Source organism: Eleutherodactylus coqui, chromosome 1, assembly GCF_035609145.1.
Source record: "Eleutherodactylus coqui strain aEleCoq1 chromosome 1, aEleCoq1.hap1, whole genome shotgun sequence".
Classification (NCBI taxonomy): Eukaryota; Metazoa; Chordata; class Amphibia; order Anura; family Eleutherodactylidae; genus Eleutherodactylus; species Eleutherodactylus coqui.
In genome coordinates, this window is record NC_089837.1 from 471,853,564 (window position 1) to 471,874,271 (window position 20,708).

The 20,708-nt window shown below is 45.1% G+C and overlaps 1 protein-coding gene across 1 annotated transcript in view; it reads right to left on the minus strand.

Moving 5' to 3' along the window:
• DTX3 (deltex E3 ubiquitin ligase 3) overlaps nucleotides 1-16,307 on the minus strand; it is a 79,299-nt gene extending 62,992 nt beyond the window's left edge. Inside the window, exon 1 of the mRNA XM_066584417.1 lies at nucleotides 16,254-16,307. The gene's annotated coding sequence lies outside the window, so the exon portion shown is untranslated. The remainder of the gene's footprint in view (nucleotides 1-16,253) is intronic.
• Nucleotides 16,308-20,708: the final 4,401 nt, after the last annotated feature.

Here is a 20,708-nt window from a genome sequence, read left to right on the forward strand (position 1 = left end):
TCTATGGCATAAATCCATTTACACACGTACGATCCACACCCATAGGGAATCATTGGGCACCTGCAGGTAATGAAATACCTGCAGATGTCATTTTCCCCTGACGTGCAGATCGCATGCACGGGAAAACAACCGCAGCGTGCACCGTTTTCCCACACAGACGGCTCCGGCGGCTTCCATTGAAGTCGGCCAGATCCGCAGCACGTCTGCAGCTGGCATTGCGCCTGTGCGCGGACCGCGGGAAAACAGGAGTTTAAAAAATAAGGGCATGGCGCATGCGTGCGGCACACCGCCTGCGTCCCGTGTGCATCCACTGTGTAGAAGAAAGAAGATCCGACCGCGACAGAGAGCGAGTACAGGTGAGTATAATGTATTTTTTAGCCTCATGTCTGCAGGCCCGGTGGAATCTGCTGCGGGATTCTGCACGGGGAAACCCTGTGGCCCCCGTGGACATGAGGCCTAAGGGTCGAGACACAAGTTGCGTCCACTGTGCAGCACTTATATCACAAACCACAACCGTCTTCAGACGGACTGTTAATAGCTGCATCGTAAAACCATTAACGATCAATTAGAAGACCGTAACGATTTGCACTTAAGTTGTATGCAAGCGTGGTTTAGGGCGCGGTCACACGAGCGTAGGCGTATTTACGTTTGCACGTGCGCAGCGTTTAATCGCCGGAAAGAACGTTTTTCGGCGATCATGACCAGAGCTAGAAAGCGTATTATCGTTTGTTCCTACTTTGCAAACTATCTTTTCGGCCATCGAATATGCGTTGGCACGTATTTCGGTCGCATATGTTCCGGGTTTTTTTTCGGGTTGCCGATTTTACGCGCCGTAAAATCGCCCGTGCGAACAAATACATTGGAAATCAATGCCTTAGATGGTCACGTTTATACGATTGGGCGCAAAAACGCGCCGTTTATGCGCTCGTGTGAACGCACCCTTACAGTCACATGTCGCCACGCGGTGATCTCCACCCTAACGATTGGCTAATCTAGTAATCTGTCTATAAGGAGCAGCTGTAGGCGGCAGGCCATATAATAGACAGGGAGAATGTCGTACTATTCAATTCTCTATACTACAAAGTCAATTTTCGCAAATTCTGACAATAGAAGGCTAAAGGGGAGGTGTGATTTCACTGCACAACCTATTTCATATTAATATCAATTAGAAGAGTGTGCTAAGGGTTAACCCCGTTGCAGCTCTGGGATCCAGGGTTTGAATCTAACCAAGGGTGATATCTACATGGGTTTGTATAGGTTTGCTCTGGTTTCCTCCCACACATGATGGATGATAGGATCATTTGCTTGATACAAAATTGATCCTAGGGTGCATGCGCCTGAGATATGAGACGGTAAGCCCCATAGGGAAGAGTGATGCGAGATATGTGTACAGCGGTGGAGAATATGTTGTATCATCCATCTGTTACCGTAAATGTGTGATGTAGCAAAGGGTTGTGCCAACTGTGTAACTTGTATTCATATAACACTATTATGCTCGATCGGAAAAAGGCAAATCCATCTAATTTAACCTATTATCCTGTGACATTGATCCAGAGAACAACAAATTGAATGTGTCTGGAGTGGAGATCTATGTAAAATTTTCTGGTGTTGAAGAGTGCGACATTCATGGTAAACAAAGGCTTTTATTGTTTTCATCAACATGAGACAGAAAATGGCCCCCTGCACACGGGCAGAAATTCAGCGGCGGGATTTTGCGCAGAATTTCCGCCCCTGGACGCCTACATAGGATGGCTTTGCAAAACGCAATCCTATGCAGACAGCCGCGGTTTGTCTGCGTAAAAATACACGAGGAAAACAAATCGCGGCATGCTCTATTTCTGTGCGGGTCTCGCAGAGGCGCTCCCACGGCTCTGCTCCCTCCCGGCTCCCATGGCTCTTGCTGGCAGCCGGCACATCAAAGAGCCGGAGCCACGGGAGAGGTGAGCGCCGCACTGGTCCCTACAGGGGCTTAGGGCGGGTCCCGCTGCGAGAATTCTCGCAGCAGGATCCGACCCAGCTGTCTGCAGGCAGCCAATAAAAAGTAGTATTAAAGTGAACTTCCCGGATTGGAGAGGTGGGGACCGCGGCCTCTTGCACTGGACTGGGCACCATTTAGGGAGGTGAATATCTTATCCTCCTATTTTATTCTGTTTCCAGCCAATTATATTTTTAAGTCCTGGAAAACGTCTTTAAATAAGCTTTCAATTACAAAAAAAAATAAACCAAACCAAAATGTCACCCTACAAATTATAATTGCCTACTATATTTTTAAGGAGGCTGAAATGTTTTCCTCTATGCAAATGCTACCATTGCGAACAATGTGCCTCCATTAACATCAGCGTAACCTCATTAACATTTCCAGTAAAGTGCTTCCTTGTAGACAGTGGCAGCAAAGTGCTCCTAATACACAAGACTGGCAGCAGCTACCAATAAACAATATTGCTAGCAAATAGTGCCAATATAGTGCTTCCCTTCACATAAACATATGAGCAATTCAATTCCGACTGTCTGCAGCCACCACTAGGGGGAGCTCATGGAGTACAAATTTATCTAGCTCCCACTGAAGTCAATACACAATTACAAATGAAGCAAGCTACTCATAGTGGCAGCTGCCAGCCGTTTTTTATTGTTGCCTGATATGCCAGAAATCTCCTATTTTGGGAGACTCCCATAAAATCTGAGGGAGTTGGCAACTAAAATGCAAACAGACCAGCAGCCTGCTATTCTTGCACTAGTCCTCTTTAAGCAGGTTGACAGTCATTGCCTTACTGTATGATAGCTGGCAAGTGAAGGAGTTAAACATACCAGCCAATCGCGTTTCTGATTTAATTTTCCAAAAAATCTTAGTAAACAAAGAATCACTGTAAGCGGGATGATTACCAGGATTAGCTGCTCGGAGGACATTGCCAGACTGCACGCCGTTAGGTTGTACACTTAGTAGCATTTTAAAGGTTATGTATCTTCACTACAATTCTTGACTTATAGAAGTTTTGAAGTAGAAATTCAATGACAACATGGAAAAGGAGAGGAGCCATTTGGTGCGCTACAGTGTATGCTACATGTTTACAGACCTACCAGAGGAAAAGCCAAACTTCACCTGCCGGAAAGGCAAGCTTGTGTCTCTACTGGAGGAAAAGGTGCAAAATCTTCAGCAAAGAATAGCTACACTGAAACTTATTAAGGAAGATGAGGATTTCCTTGACAGAGCAGAAGAAAGACTTCAAAATGTTGAAGGAAAAGAAATGTCCAGTGTACCTGCAGAAGCCGAGGAATGGAAGCATATGACCCAAAGAAGCAGGAGGATCAGGAGTCAGCCAGCACCCATACTGCTTGGGAATTGGTACCTGGTTCTCACACAGGGGGACCTGGTACTGGTTCCTGAGGAGAAGGAGAAAGGTGTACAGCCAGAAATGACTCTACCCACAAAGAACAGAGCAGAGGAGAAAGAGGTACAGCAAGAAATGACTCTACCTATAAAGAACAGAACAGAGGAGAAAGAGGTACAGCAAGAAATGAGTCTACCCCCAAAGAACAGAGCAGACAAGAAAGAGGTACAGCAAGAAATGACTCTACTCACAAAGAACAGAGAAGAGGAGAAAGAGGTACAGCAAGAAATGACTCTACCCACAAAGAACAGAGCAGAAGAGAAAGAGGTACAGCAAGAAATGACTAACCACAAAGAACAAAGTAGAAGAAAAAGAGGTACAGCAAAAAATGACTCTACCCCACAAAGAACAGAGCCGCGTAGAAAGAGCTACAGCAAGAAATGACTAACCACAAAGAGCAGAGGAGAAAGAGGTACAGCAAGAAATGACTCTACCCACAAAGAACAGAGCAGAGGAGAAAGAGATACAGCAAAAAATGACTCTACCCCACAAAGAACAGAGCAGATGAAAAAGAGGTACAGCAAGAAATGACTCTACCCCACAAAGAACAGAGCAGAGGAGGAAGAGGTACAGCAAGAAATGACTCTACCCACAAAAAACAGAGCAGAGGAGAAAGAGGTAAAGCAAGAGATGACTCTACCCACAAAGTACAGAGCAGAGGAGAAAGAGGTACAGCAAGAAATGACTCTACCTACAAAGATCAGAGCCGCAGAGAAAGAGGTACAGCAAGAAATGACTCTACCTATAAAGAACAGAACAGAGGAGAAAGAGGTACAGCAAGAAATGACTAACCACAAAGAACAGAGCAGAGGAGAAAGAGGTACAGCAAGAAATGACTAACCACAAAGAACAGAGCAGAGGAGAAAGAGGTACAGCAAGAAATGACTAACCACAAAGAACAGAGCAGAGGAGAAAGAGATACAGCAAGAAATGACTAACTACAAAGAACAGAGTAGAGGAGAAAGAGGTACAGCAAGAAATGACTAACCACAAAGAACAGAGCAGAGGAGAAAGAGGTACAGCAAGAAATGACTCTTCCCTCAAAGAACAGAGCAGAGGAGAAAGAGATACAGCAAGAAATGACTCTACCCCACAAAGAACAGAGCAGAGGAAAAAAAGGTACAGCAAGAAATGACTCTACCCCACAAAGAACAGAGCAGAGGAGAAAGAGATACAGCAAGAAATGACTCTACCCACAAAGAACTGTTTAGTAAGCACACAGAGGCCTCTTGAATGGAGAAAAAGAAGTGCTGTTGTGAAGAAGAAAAGGCGAGTGGTGATTGTGGGGGATTCCCTATTGAGAAGAACAGGGGCCGCTGTCTGCAGACCTGACACCTCATGAGAGGTGTGATGTCTACCATGTGTACAAATTAAAGATGTGTCTGATAGGCTCTCAAAACTCTTCAGTCCTACAGAACACCACCCATTCCTACTAATACATGTAAGGACTAATGACACTGCAAAAAAGGACCTTGGAACTATATGCAGAGACTTTGAAGACTTCGAAAAAAAGGTGAAGGAACTAGGAGCACAGGTGGTCTTCTCCTCCATCCTCCTAGTGGATGGCCATGGAATAAGAAGATGGAACAGGATTCTAGAGGTGAACAACTAGCTACGCCGATGGTGCCATCAGCAAAGATTTGGATTTCTAGACCATGGAGTGAATTGCCTATACGATGGACTCCTTGCTAGAGACGATTTGCACCTTACAAAGACAGGTAAGCATATATTTGGTGGGGGCCTTGCTTCACTCATAGGGAGAACTTTAAACTAGAATAATATGGGAAAGGAAGTGAAAGGCCACGTAAAAATATACAGCTAATTAATACATTTGAGAACCTCGCTATTAGAAGTGGAAAGAAAGAACAAAGACAAAAAAATTCAGAAGGAAATTAGAGGAGAAAGAGACACCGATCACAAACTAAAATGTTTCTACACAAATGCCCAGAGCATGGGAAACAAACAAGGAGAATTGGAGCTCCTATCACAGGAAGAGAAATATGATGTCATAGGCATCACGGGAGCTTGGTGGAATGATACACATGATTGGAATACAAGGCTTGAAGGATACAACTTATTTATAAAAAACAGACCTAAAAAAGGGAGGAGGTGTTGCGTTGTATGTTAGGAAAATATTCCTCTTTACAGAGATTCAAGCTTCAGGACATGGAAGTTCTGTAGAAACTGTTTGGGTAAGAATACAAGGAAGGAACAACCGAAAGGATACTATTGTAGGCATTTACTATAGGCCACCTGGACAAGCAGAAGATATGGATGAACGCTTTCTACATCAGATGGCCAAGCTCTCCAAAAAGCATGACATAGTGATCAGGAGAGATTTTAACTATCCAGACATTTGTTGGGAATCTTTCTCAGGTAAAAGTAATGGATCCAACAAATTCTTATCCGCTCTTGCTGACAACTTTATCTTCTAAAGGTAGAAGAGAAAACAAGGGGACCTGCTATCTTGGACCTAATTCTTACCAACAGGGAGGGAATGGTTGAAGAAGTAAGGGTGGCTGGGACCTTAGGAGGCAGTGATCATGTTATCATTGAATATTGGAAAAAAGGGGGAGGAAGACCTGAGAAGACTCAGACCTCAAGGTTGGATTTCAGAAAGGCAGATTTTAATGAACTCAGAAAGAGGATAGGAAGAATCCAATGGTTGGATGTTCTTAAGGACAGAAATGTCCAAGAAGGTTGGGAAATATTGCAAAATGAGATTCTCAAAGCACAATCGTTAACAATCCCTAAAAGAAGGAAGACTGGGAAGCATTTAAATAGACCAGGATGGATGAACACAGAACCTATACACATGCTAAAAAGGAAGAAAAATATGTTTATCAAATGAAAAGAGGGGAGAATATCTAAAGAAGAATATAATGCGGTCTGCAGGAACTATAGGGCAAGTGTCAGAAAAGCTAAAGCTAATAATGAGTTGAGGCTTGCAACAGAGGCCAAAAGCAATTAAAAAGGATTTAGGGGGTACATCAAAAGCAAAAGAAAAGTCAAAGATGCTATTGGATGCTTACAAGATGAAAATGGTGAATTGGTTAAGAATGATGTTGAGAAGGCCGAACTTTTAAATTCCTATTTTGTATCTGTTTTCTCTCAGAAAGCAGATGGAACATCAAATGATCTTCCCTGTGCTATTGGGGGGAATAAAAGAATGCAGACTGTCTACAAACAGAGAGATGGAGAGGGAACACTTAGCTAACTTAAATGAATTCAAGTCTCAAAGTCCAGATGAATTACATCCTAGGATACTAAAGGAAGCAGCGGAGGTAATTGCTGAACCACTCGCCATAATCTTTGAAAATTCCTGGAGAACAGGAGAAGTCCCAGAAGATTGGAAAAGGGCAAACGTTGTCCCTATTTTCAAAAAAGGGAAGAAGGTGTATCCAGGAAACTACAAGCCTGTGAGCCTGACTTCTATCCGGGGAAGATCTTTGAACAAATTATGAAACAGCATGTATGCAAGTACTTGGATAAAAACAGAGTAATTAACCAGAGCCAGCATGGGTTTGTAACAAGTCATGCCAGACGGATCTAATTTCCTTCTATGACAGAATCACCCACTGGGTTGATCAGGGAAATGCGGTGGATATAGCATATCTTGACTTTAGAAAAGCATTTGACAAAGTATCTCATACCATACTTATTGAAAAAAATGACCAAAAATGGGATTGACAAGGCAGCTGTTAGGTGGATTCACAACTGGCTGAGTGATCGTACTCAAAGAGTGGTCATAAATGGCTGCACATTGGTATGACTTGCAAACTAGGATTAATTCTATTTTAGGAACCAAAATTATTATCACCCCAAAACTACTACTATTAAATTTGAATCCAGCTATTGGCAACCTGGGAAAGATAAACTTGCTTCCATTTCTCATAAACACCGCCAAAGTATTAATTCCCAGACATTGGAAAGATACAGATCCCCCCCCCCCTCCCCCCCCCCCCCACCCCCCCGTCATTCAGGATTGGTACAATGAGCTAAATACCATGAGTAACTATAAAAAAAACTAGATGCCTCCGAGATGAGAATCTGGATAGATATCTGGAGACTTGGAGTAAATGGCTATGCTACAAAAACAGACAGAATCTTTTATTTAATAGCAACACATAAGCCTCCCAATGCCAAACCACTCTCTCGATTGTAAGAAAAAGGGGGAGGGAGGAGAGGGAAAAAAAAGAGGGAATTTTTGCTACCTGACTACATTCAGCATAGATATACTTTCTATTACAATGTAAATATTGTATGCCTTTTGGATAATTAAACAGAATCGTCCACCTTTAATTTGTTATTCTCATGTTCACAGAGAAACTGTTTCTTGTTTTTCTTTCCCACATGCTTCCCGGGTTTCGCTCCAGATAAGTGGATTTCCCTTTTTTCTTTCTGTACCCACCCCAAAATTTATAAATAAAGAATTTATACAAAAAAAATTAATAAATGGCTGCACATCCAAATGGAAGAATGTATCAAGTGGGGTACCACAAGACTCTGTCCTGGGCCCAGGGTTGTTCAACATTTTTATAAATGATGTGGAGAAGGGAATTGATGGGAAACTGATCAAATTTGCCGACAACACAAAGCTAGGAGGGATAGCTAACAGTAGGGAAAAGAGAGAGAGAGAGAACTAGATCTAGAAAAGCTTGAACAGAGGGCGGCGACTAACAGAATGGTATTTACAAGGAGAAATGCAAAGTCCTACATCTGGGCAAGAAAAATGAAAAAAGCGCATCCAGAATGGGAGGATTTGGGGTAAGCAGCAGCACATGTGAAAAAGACTTGGGTATACTAATAGATCATAGACTGAACATGAGTCAACAATGTGATGCAGCAGCAAAAAAGGCAAACACAATTCTGGGATACATTAAGAGAAGCATAGAGTCTAGATCATGTGAAGTAATTATCCCTCTCTACTCTTCCCTAAGCCGCCTGCACACGGGCGAGCTGGATGCCGCATGCGTGATTCCCACAGCAGAGTTCGACCCTGTGCCCGGCCGGTGACCCAGATTACCTGTCCGGCGTCTTCTTCTCTGCTGCGAATGTGCTGGCCTGAGCAATGGCCGACACATGCGCCGTACAAAGGATGCTGCGCGGTCGCTATGGCGATGACGCGGCCTCCTCTACTGCGAATGTGCCAGCCGTGGCGCAGTCCGGCACATGCGCAGTTGAGATGACGCAGCTCCTCCGGTCATTCTGCAATGATGATTGCAGAATGGCCGTAGGACGGACGCCTTCCATTGACTTCAATGGAAGCCAGCTGTGCGTAGCCTGCACAAAATCGATTTCCACTCATGCGCAGGAAATCATGTTTTCTCATAGCATGCTATGGGCTGGATTTGCTGCCGAATCCGGAGGCGGAATTCCACTTCGGATTTTGCAATGCAAATCCGCCCGTGTACAGGAAGCCTTAGGCCTCATGTCCACGGGGAAAATATGATTTAGGATCCGCAGCGGATTACCTGCACGCGGATCCGCACCCCATAGGGATGCATTGACCACCCGCGGGTAGATAAATACCCGCGGATCGTCAATAAAAGGGATTTTAAAAAAAATGGAGCATGAAAAAATCCGGACCATGCTCCATTTTCGTGCGGGTCTCCCGCGGGGACGGCTCCCGCGGGCTTCTATTGAAGCCTATGGAAGCCGTCCGGATCCGCGGGAGACCTAAAATAGGAATTTAAAGAATTTACTCACCCGCAGCGGGCCGGGAAGCTCTTCTCTTCCTCACGGCCGCATCTCCCTTGCTTCGGCTTGGCGGATGTGCCCGGCGCATGCGCGCGGCACGTCGACGACGTGCCGGCGACGTGCCGCCGGCGTCAGGAATTCATCCGCCGGCCGAAAAAGAAGATCCGGCCGTGAGGAAGAGCAGAGCTTCGCCGCCCGCTACGGATAGGTAAATTCTTATTTATTCGTATTTTCAGCGCTCATGTCCGCGGGGCAGGAGGGACCCGCTGCAGATTCTACATGTAGAATCCGTAGCGGGCCCGATTTTCCCCGTGGACATGAGGCCTTAGTCAGACCTCATCTGGAATACGGTGTCCAGTTTTGGGCACCCCACTTTAAAAAAGACATAGACAAACTGGAACAAGTTCAGAGAAGAGTTACCAAGATGGTGAGGGGTCTGCAAATCATGTCCTATGAGGAACCGTTAAAGGATCTGGGAATGTTTAGCTTACGAAAAAGAAGGCTGAGAGGAGACTTAACAGCTGTCTACAAATATCTGAGGGCTGTCACAGTGCAGAGGGATCAGCCCTATTCTCATCTCTACAAGGAAAGACTAGAAGCAATGGGATGAAACTGAAAGGGAGGAGACACAGATTAGTTATTAGACAGTGAGGGGGATCAATGACTGGAACAGGTTACCACGGGAGGTGGTGAGTTCTCCTTCAATGGAAGTGTTCAAACAAAGGCTGGACAAATGTCTGTCTGGGATGATTTAGTGATCCTGCATTGAGCAGGGGGTTGGACCAGATCACCCTGGAGCGCCCTTCCAAACTCTACCATTCTCTGATTAATTAGCAGTGAAATTGCCCGTTCACACAGTCAGGAGGTGCGTGGTGCATGTTATCCAGCTCCCATAGGAGTCTATGGAAAATCCTGTGCAGCTTGCACCAAAGATAGGTCAGCTCCTATCTTTTCTCGCAGCATGGACTTTATATGTGTGGATTGCACTCGCATGTTCTATCTTTGAGCTTCCACTTCAATGCATGTCTTTGGGCTTGAAAACAGAATTGTTAGTGTGAAAAGGCCCCAATAAACTATGTTACTATGAGCAGATGTTTTCTTTCCATTGTACTGTAACAATATTTGTCAAAACATTGCTCAGAATCCTACATTTAAGAAAATATTTACCATTTCCATATGCTGTCAACTACAGATATATGATCTAGCTTCCAGTTGGATTCTTAGCATCATCCATTCTACTCCTATGTGAATTACTCCTTATTTAAAGGGAACCCGTCACCAGTTTCATGCTGCCTGAATCACGGGCAATATGAACCCGGGACAGATATCCCCATTCGACCCATATATGCTTTATTCTGAAACACTGCTGCATTTCCGAACAATCACACTTAGGTCCGGCTCACACGGCTGCATGTGTAGAATAATGTGGAGTCGGCGGTGACCCGGCTTTCCACCGCATATGGCAGCGATATTGTACTGCGCATAACAGCGTATCTCACGCAAGCTGTAATGCACAGTCTTCCTGGGTTTTTAGGTTTATATTTCCAGCACTGTCGCTTCGCAATGGCATATGGGCAGCATTAATAACGCACCCATAAAGGACAATGGGCCGCAGGTAATACACCGCAAAATAGAACATGCGGCATTCTTTTTTGCGCACACATATTATGCAATTCCTACACGCAAATGTGAGTGGAAATGGATAAGGCAATGTTGTTTATTGTTGGCAAAGTACCGCATATGACATGCGTGTACAACACAGGCGTTATAAGCAGTAGTCTTATGCTTGTGTGAGCCCGGCCTTACAGGTCTGACTCAGAACCGAGCTACAACGGAGCTCTGAGTAAAAGGCGGGCAGTGCCAGGCTCTCCTCGCAGCACGTGCTGTGGACTCTTCATTGTATACCAGGTACAGCACTGTTCATTTCGCAGTGGCTGTGCCTGGTATCGCAGCACAATCCTATGCATTTGAATGTTACTGAGCTGCACAAAAGATATCTGATCAATGAACATGATATCACAGGCCGAGAAAAACGCCAGAGCATTCACTGGAGCCCTGTGGACTCTTCAAACAGCTGATAGGCAAGGTTGCCAGGAGTCGGACCCCTACCGATATTATTATGATGACTGATCCTGAAGATAAATCTAAATCCCATCCCTATTCCCTTCACCTGATTGCCTGTCACACTCTGGAGGTTTCCTCTGTGTATTGCAACCACTTTCATGCAGTGAAGTCCCCCTGTCTGATGCTTATCAAGCATCATCTTGAGAGTGATATTTTTTACTTTCAGTTTCACATCAATCCCATAATGCATTAATACAGCATTAGCTATGGTTATACCATTCTGCCTGTGAGGGGGGGGGGGTACAATTTAATCATCATTACCATCAGTGTTCACCTATATAAGCTACAGAACTCAGAAGGATGAGCTGTAGTCTGCTTTATTACAACTGCGTGACAGGAGCTATGTCATCATCAATAACTGTGACAGGAATTACTGTGTCCCCCTGCAGGCAGTTTAAGTGGTAGATTCATGTAACAGCATCACACAAATTTATAATCTGACTAGCAAATGAATCTATAACCCCAAGTAGGTCTGAGCTGGTGAAAATTGAGATTCATTGTTAAATAGCTAAGCGCTGCCTGTGATTGGCTGAACGCCGTAACCAATCACAGGCAGCACTCAGCTGTCATTCAATGGCTGAGCGCTGCCTGTGATTGGCTGAACGCTGTGACCAATCACAGGCAGCACTCAGCTGTCATTCAATGGCTGAGCGGTGCCTATGATTCGCTGAGCACTCAGCCAATAAGACCAGCTCTTTCTGGGGGCGGGGATTATTCAATCCCCAGCCTCCAGAACACAGAAGAAGACTGCCGTGCGAGAGAGAAGAGCCGGACGGCTCTTCTAGGTGAGTATAATTTTTTAAAACTTTTTTTTTTACAGCTAGGGCTGATTTTCAGGGAAGGGTTTATATTTCAAGCCCCTCCCCGAAAATCATCGCTGCAGGGGTTGCCTGCAATCCACTGCTTTCAATGGGGCCGCAGCAGCGCTGGCCCCATTAAAACCAATAGGATAGCATCACGGACTTCTGTCCCCGATCCCTGCGGGGATGAAGGAATCCTCTACCATAGCTGTGACAGCTGTGGCAGAAGTCCGCGATGTACTCCCTATGCTTTTAATGGGGCTGCCGCCGACCCCATTGAACACACTGAGCGATATCACATTCTTCTTCTCTGAGCTGCGAGACTTAAGAATAAAAATCGCAAATGAGTATGGAACTATTGAAAATCATTGGTTTCATAATCATCGCTCTCGCATCGCAAGAAAAAATATCGCTAGGCACCCTTAAACTTCATTTCAGTAGACACAAAAACATGTTATCTTATATCTTCTGGCTAATTGTTGCGTTTCAGCGGAACAGTTAGGCCTCATGTCCACGGGGAAAATCAGGCCCGCTACGGATTCTACATGGAGAATCTGCAGCGGGTCCCTCCTGCCCCGCGGAAATGAGCGCTGAAAATAAGAATAAATGAGAATAAACTCACCTCCCATCCGCTCCGTTTCTTCTCTTCGCCACGGCGTCATCTTCTCTGCGTCGCGGCCGGATCTTTTTTCTTCGGCTCGGCGGATGCACAGGATGACGTCGGTGACGTGCCCCGCGCATGCGCCGTCCCGAAGCAAAATGATCCGGCCGTGACTGAGAGAAGATGGCGCCGCGGCGAAGAGAAGAAACGGAGCGTGTGAGTAAAATCTGATTTTTGTCTCCCGCGGATCCGGACGGCTTCCATAGGCTTCAATAGAAGCCCGCGGGAGCCGTCCCCGCGGGAGACCCGCATGAAAATGGAGCATGGTCCAGATTTTTTCATGCTCCATTTTTTTTTAAATCCCTTTTATTGACCATCCGCGGGTATTTATCTACCCCGCGGGTGGTCAATGCATCCCTATGGGGTGCGGATCTGCGGGCAGGGGAAGAGTTAAAATCCGCTGCGGATTTTAATTCTTATTTTGCCCGTGGACATGAGCCCTTATCATTCAGCTAGTTGTTCAAACAGTAATCACTAAGTTCAAACACGAGCCAAGGAGTGAACAGTGAACGAGAATCGTGCGGTTCTCCTTCATCTTCAGTTGCAGCGCCATAAAATCAGCGCCAGCCGCGCACTTTAAACACGGATCGCTCAGTCTTTCACATAAGAACGTGAATCACTGAATAAGAAGTCAATGAGAACCGTACGATTCTCAACGCTAATCGTAAAGCCTAGACAGGCGGCACGAGCGCGAACGAGTTGGTCTTGACGTCACCAGATCATTCGCTCGGGCAAATGAGAATCGCCAGGTTCCTGTTGTTTCTAAACAGGGCCATAACATGAAGAACAAGAATTCATAATCCCTTTGTTTGTTCTTTTTTTGTTGTTGTTGCTTTCCTTATTACCGGCTGCACAGTGATATTGTGTAAAATATGCAAAACTGACAATTTCTTGTATAGGATATAAAAAAAAAAAAAAAAAAATTACAAAAAAACCTATAATCTAGCATCCAACATTTCAGACAATCTGGATAATCCAGCACTTAAATGCAAAATAATCTGTAATCTCACAATCCCGGAGCAGAAGAATGAGCAGCTAACAGAGAAGCGAGATGGTTACATTGTATACATGTACATTTCCTATGCTCTTCCTATGATCATTCAATAATCCAAAACAGGTGATAATCTGCATTACTCTAATCTACACCCAAATATTATCTGACTTTAATAACACTGAACATTAGACAATTTTGTACGGAAGGATAATATTTACGATGTAATTGCTTAAAAAGGCATAAAGAGTAGAGTTGTATGTGATCCACTATAGAACACAAACACCCATGACGTCACCTACACATCCTACACATACCATTCCCTCTCCAGCCTATGGATCGCACAGTGTTACTGCAATCGACACACAATGCAGCAGCGTAAACAAATAGATCTATTCATCTTAACCCCTTCATCCCCAGATTGAGTTGTCTGTCCAGAAATAAAGGGAAAGTTCTCATCAGCCCAATCTGTGCCCAGGCCTCAGCGAACATTATGAATGTAGCCATGGACTGGTTTAACTTACTAGTCACCGTGAACAAAGGACGAACGTATATCGTATGTGATACTAATTAAATAAAAACGGATCCTCCTGGAAGTATTGTGTTACAGTCATCAAGTTCAATGATTAATATGGATGCAATAACCTGCTGACGAGGAACACAAAGAAAGACGCCTCGCCAACCAAACACATGGCATTCATTAAGAATTTTGCAAAGAATACATTTAAATGGCCGGAGAAGAGCAAATGTAAATATATATATACAGGGTTATTATAGCTTCCCTATATACCTGTAGGCAGGATAATTACACAGAGGGCTTGTAGCAGATTGTATGTGGTCTCTGAGAACTCTAACAAACCAGGTTATGAACGATACAGGGTGTAGTCAAAAAGCCGAATCCAGCGCTATATCTCAGTACTGGTGTGCTAGATTGAAATAGCAATAGCACACATTGCATAGAAAGTCATGGATGAGCTACAGGATGGTATGGTGCACGGGCCCCTGGGGGCTACGGAACATGGATTTTAATTCTATGTTGTGGCCCCTGAAAGAGATGCAGAGTAAAAGCCAATTGCAAGGTTGAGGAGTAGCATGTGCGAAGTAGAAATTCGCTTTCCGCCTCTAAGTCCCGTGGGACCGCCACTATGACTGAAGTAAGGAAAGCGAACTCCAAGCGGCCTCTTTCTGCTATGATACATGTATGGATTGTTTCACAATGTGGTCCAGCGATGACGCTACAGGACCGTGTTAACGAAGCGCTGATTCAGTGCAGATGCAATGCAAATTACTAGTAAGAGCCAACTGAGATTAGTTGGGGCAAAATCGGAAGCGACATCAGAAAATATTATTTTACTGAAGGAGTAGTAGATGCTTGGAAGAAACTTCCAGCAGACGTGGTTGGGAAATCAGTGATAAATAAATTCAAGCTGCCTGGGATAAGAATTAATCCAGGATGGACCAGGGGGGGCTTTTCCTGCTGTCAGTTTTCTTGTTTCTATGACCCAATCAGATGACAACGCAAATTTTAGCGTGAACGTGTGGGTTCGAATTTGGCGCGATCGACTTGGTGGATATGGGTTGAGTCTCTACACGGATCGGTACCTGATTGTCCTACAGATGGTGGGCGACTTCCTGCATGATCTGCTCCTATTGTAGCAGGAGGACGCCACTTCGAGTACTCTTTCCTTACATCAGTCATAGCGGCAGACGTATGGGGCTTACAGAGACGCGGAGAGCGGCAGAAATGTTACTCTTCAACTTTGCTAATCGGTTTTGCTCCCTATCTCTTGCAAGGGCCACAACACAAAACTGAAATCCATGTTCCAGGGACCCCAGGGGCCCGTGCACCATACCATCATGTAGCTCATCCTTGACTTTCTACTGAAGTATGCTATTGGTATTTCAATCTAGGACACCATTACTGAGATATAGCGCTGGATCCGGCTTTTTCACTACACCCTGTATAATTGGGCATGTATACGGTGAGTGAACATATCTATACATGTGATATATATATATATATATATATATATATATATATATATATATATATATATATATATATACATGTGAGCATAGGTCTATGTGCTACAGTATATATAACACACTAATGCAATGCATGAACCTGTTAATGTAATGTCTATATATATATATATATATATATATATATATATACACACACACACATATATATATATATATATATATACACTCAGCATACCATTTAAAATGCACTGTATGGTCATGTCAATAGGATGTATGAACATGCAGGCACTCATGTGCTATTTGGATAAACATATATGCAGATCTTCTATACACTGTGCCCGTGGTATAAGTAGAGATGTGCTGCACAGATACATGTATGTGCTGTAAGATCATGTATGTAGGCAGTGAGGATCCACAGGACACGGCGCTGTGCCGGACAGCAGTGACCGCGGCGCCTGCAAATGGTCAGTGTACAATTCACTGATCCGTACAGTGTCCTTCAGCGGCGGCAGCTGCCAGGCACCCCAGCCTCTGCCACTCCAGCCTCTGCCACCCCTCCTCGCCCGGCAGCAGCCCCCTCTCCATATACATCATACAGTACGCACCCCGATGCTGCCAGGATGAGGGTCCAGGCCAAGCACGACCACCGCGTCCAGCTCGGCCCCCGCTAGTAACACCCGCCTCTCCCGGAGCCCGAGCTGCCCGCGGCCTGCATGATGCCCTCTGCCAGCCCCGCTAGATCCTTCCTCCCAGTGTCAGGGGCTGAGCATCGCGGTGAGACGACATACCTCCCATCACAGCAGCCATCATCCAGCAGGTCACATGGGTGTTGCGTTGCAGGAATGGTCATAGCCATAGCAACAGCGGGGAGAGAGGGAAGAGATCCCTGCGCCGGGGAGGAGGGACATTACACCTGGCACATGGCTGTGCTACCTGTGTCATGGCACATACTAGGGTGCGGGCATACAGCTGTACTCTATTATCTAGTACCAGGGTCCTGGCATACAGCTGTGCTCCATCATCATCTACTAGGGTCATGGCACATACCACAGTCCTGGCATACAGTTGTGCTCCATCATCTACTACCAGGGTCCTGGCACATACCACAGTCCTGGCATACAGCTGTACTCTATTGTCTAGTACCAGGGTCCTGGCATACAGCTGTGCTCCATCATCATCTACTAGGGTCATGGCTCATACCAAAGTCCTGGCATACAGCTGTACTCTATTATCTCCTACTAAGGGTCCTGGCATACAGCTGTGCTCTATTATCTAGTACCAGGGTCCTGGCATACAGCTGTGCTCCATCACCATCTACTAGGATCATGGCACATACCACAGTCCAGGCATACAGCTCTGCTCCATCACCTACTACTACTAGGCTCATGGCACACACCACAGACCTGGCATACAGCTGTGCTCCATCATCTACTAAGGCCCTGGCATACAGCTGTACTCCATCCCCTGCTACCAGGGTCATGGCACATACCACAGTCCTGGCATACAGCTGCGCTCTATCATCTCCTACCAGGGTCATAGCACATACCACAGTCCTGGCATACAGCTGTACTCCATCATCTACTAAGGCCCTGGCATACAGCTGTACTCCATCCCCTGCTACTAGGGTCATGGCACATACCGCAGTCCTGGCATACAGCTGCGCTCCATCATCCACTACCAGGGTCATGGCACATACCACAGTCCTGGCATACAGCTGCGCTCCATCATCTCCTACCAGGGTCATAGCACATACCACAGTCCTGGCATACAGCTGTACTCCATCATCTACTAAGGCCCTGGCATACAGCTGTACTCCATCCCCTGCTACTAGGGTCATGGCACATACCGGGGTCTTGGCATACAGCTGTACTCTATCATCTGCTAAGGCCCTGGCATACAGCTGTACTCCATCGCCTCCTATCAGAGTCATGGCACTTACTGGCGTCCTGGCATACAGCTGTGCACCATCATCTTCTACCAGGGTCATGGGACATACCAAAGTCCTGGCATACAGCTATGCTCCATCATCTCCTACCAGGGTCATGGCACATACCACAGTCATGGCATACAGCTGTGCTCTATTATCTTCTACCAGGATCCTGGCATACAGCTGTTCCCAATCCTCTCCTACCAGAGCCAAGGCACATACCATAGTCCTGGCATACAGCTGTACTCTATTATCTCCTACCAGGGTCCTGGCATACAGCTCTGCTTCATCATCTACTACGATTGTCATGGCACGTACCAGGTTGCTGGCATACAGCTGTACTCTATTATCTTCTACCAGTGTCATGGCACATACCACAGTCCTGGCATACAGCTGTGCTCCATCACCTCCAACCACTATCATGGTACATTCCACAGTCATGGCATGCAGTTGTGCTCTATCATCTCCTTCCAGGGTTTTGGCATACAGCTGAGCTCCACCGCCTTCTACCAGTATCATGGCACATAGAGAGTTGCTACTTTTGTCACAAAAAAATACCAGCCAAGGTAAAACCGAGTGTGGTTGTGGCTGTGCTCTATCAGCTCCTACCATGGTCATGGCACATATCTGCACATGGGTCATCGCATACAACTGTACTCTATCATCTCCTACCAGTGTCATGGGACATACCAGGGTCCTGGGCATACAGTTGTGCTCAATTATCTACCATAGTGATGGCATAGAGTATGCTGCATCATCTCCTACCATACTCATGACACATACCAAAGTTCTGGTATAGACCTGTGCTCCATCATCTCCTACCATTGTCATGGCCCATACCTGCATAGAGTCCTGGCATACACATGTTCTCCATCATATCCTCCTAAGTCTACATTCACACAGCAGGCGTTATATCAGGCCTTGAAACCCAGTCCAATAACGCGCTTGCCAGCGTACATTTTTCACCTTGATGCCTCACATCACTTCTGTGAAATTGCGATCCAGTCCGAGGATTAGAAGTGTTTCCCATTGATTTCAATGGGAAACCTCGCATCGCACTCACATGCACATCGCACAGTATGCGATAGCCATGCAATGTATTTAATGTCCCAATGAAAGCAATGGGCGAAGCATTCCAAGGAAACACCAAAAGATAGAACAAGCTGCGATTTTTATCCTCACAAGATCACTGCTATGGGGGGGGGGGGGGGGGAATTGCTCATGTGAATGAGTTGATGTTCGTGTGAGTTTTGTGCGTCTCGCAACACACAATACTTGCCCGTATGAATAAGTCCTAAGGCCACGTTCCTATGTTCATTCATGTTTTCGCTATGAATTCTGCGCCTAAAGCCTGACAGAATCTGCTAACCATCTTGCGATTGATGCAAATGACTGCGGTATTTTATTTATGAAAGTCATACGCTCCAGAAAAAAGTCTGCGTGGAATAATGAACGCGCCACAGATATTAAAACCCCTATTCATCATTATTGCAGATTCAGTACGGATCCAAGTTTCGGCCTCACATTTCTGCTGCACATGCTTTGAAAATTCTCGACCTTTGTGAACACAGAGTGTGCTCACATGTAGCGGACTTGGCGCAAAATTTTCCACAGCAGCAAAATATGCACCAAAATTCCTATGAAAATCCGGAACTACAGCAGATCGCTTTGAAGATTTAAAGCCTTCGGCATAGCGGTATAAAAATCTGCATCAAAATCTGCTGAAAAGGATGTACAAAATGCTTTTAATGGTTAACAAAAATACATGATGTTATTCCAAGCTTTCGGGTGCTTCTTTTATCAACCCTTCATCGGGGTATTGAGACTGCTTTGGATGAGGCACAATTATAACACAAATGCAGTGATGACACCCCCTCTTGATCTAAATAAATGTTCACACACAGAAATTTGAGACTGTCTTGCACTCAAGACTTAAAATAACACTAAATAACCTGAGAAAAGAGATAAATACTTAATCAGTTCACTGAGCTAAGGAATGTGACAGTTTTATGAGGTTTTTACTGGCTAACACGGTACAAAACCTTTTTTTTAATGGCACATATCTGCACAGGGTCCTCGTATGTGGCTGTGCTCTGACATCTTCTACCGGTGTCATGGCACATTCCACAAGCTACTAACATATAGCTGTGATGTGTGTCCTGTCCGGGGTTGCCACCCTTCTGCTCAAAAATGCTGGCCATGTTAATAATAGAAATAAAAAAGGGTTGTAGTGTGGGGCTCAGCGTCACACAGAATTAGTGACCATACTTTCCTACAGTACTTCACAGTAGTAACACCAAGGAGATACCGAATTTACCCTATTTGCATAGGCCATGCCCCAAACACTGCTTACTTAATACATGCACGAATGGAGTGAATGACTCCATCACATCCCAAAATTGTTGCAGACCTGAGACCAGGGGTCCTCTTACGCGGAACTCTTATCGTTTAGGTAATCGTTGGATTGTACAAAACTGAACGGTAATCATTGAATGTAAACACGGTCAATAATTGAACGACAAACAATAATTCAGTTATCATTAGTCATTCATTTTCTGAATGCATAACATACTAATGATATCGGCCCATGCCAACAGGCAGTCGTACATCTCGTATAAACGACTGCTTTCTTACTGTAAGTGAAGGAGGGCGGCTGGGAGAGATCTCCGGCGCTCTCCACCTCCATTCAGTAAGCAATTATCACTCCTTTGTGAAAGCACAGGAGCGATAATCTTTGGGACATCTGTCATCTCATATAAAAGGACCCCAACATGTATTCAGACTCATATTATAGAACCCAAAATGAAGAAGACTCCAAAATAAGTACAAACTCCAAGCAAGACCCCAGACTGCAGACCTTTGTTGGAGTACAGCTTTAAATTTAGAATTGGCAGTAAAGCTACTGGGATCTGAGTTCTCTCATGTGTCCACATTAATTAACGATGATCATCAGAGAAAGAACAAGAGACATCAACTGTGTGAAGTCTCTACTGTGCTCTTTCTGAGGGGCCCAACCCATTGATAGCTCTATTTATAGTGCAGTCTTGTGTCTAGTCACAGTGGACCAACACTCTGTTACACCTTATTGCTGTAAAAAGTAACACATCCTAACACAAATGAATACATTATGTTT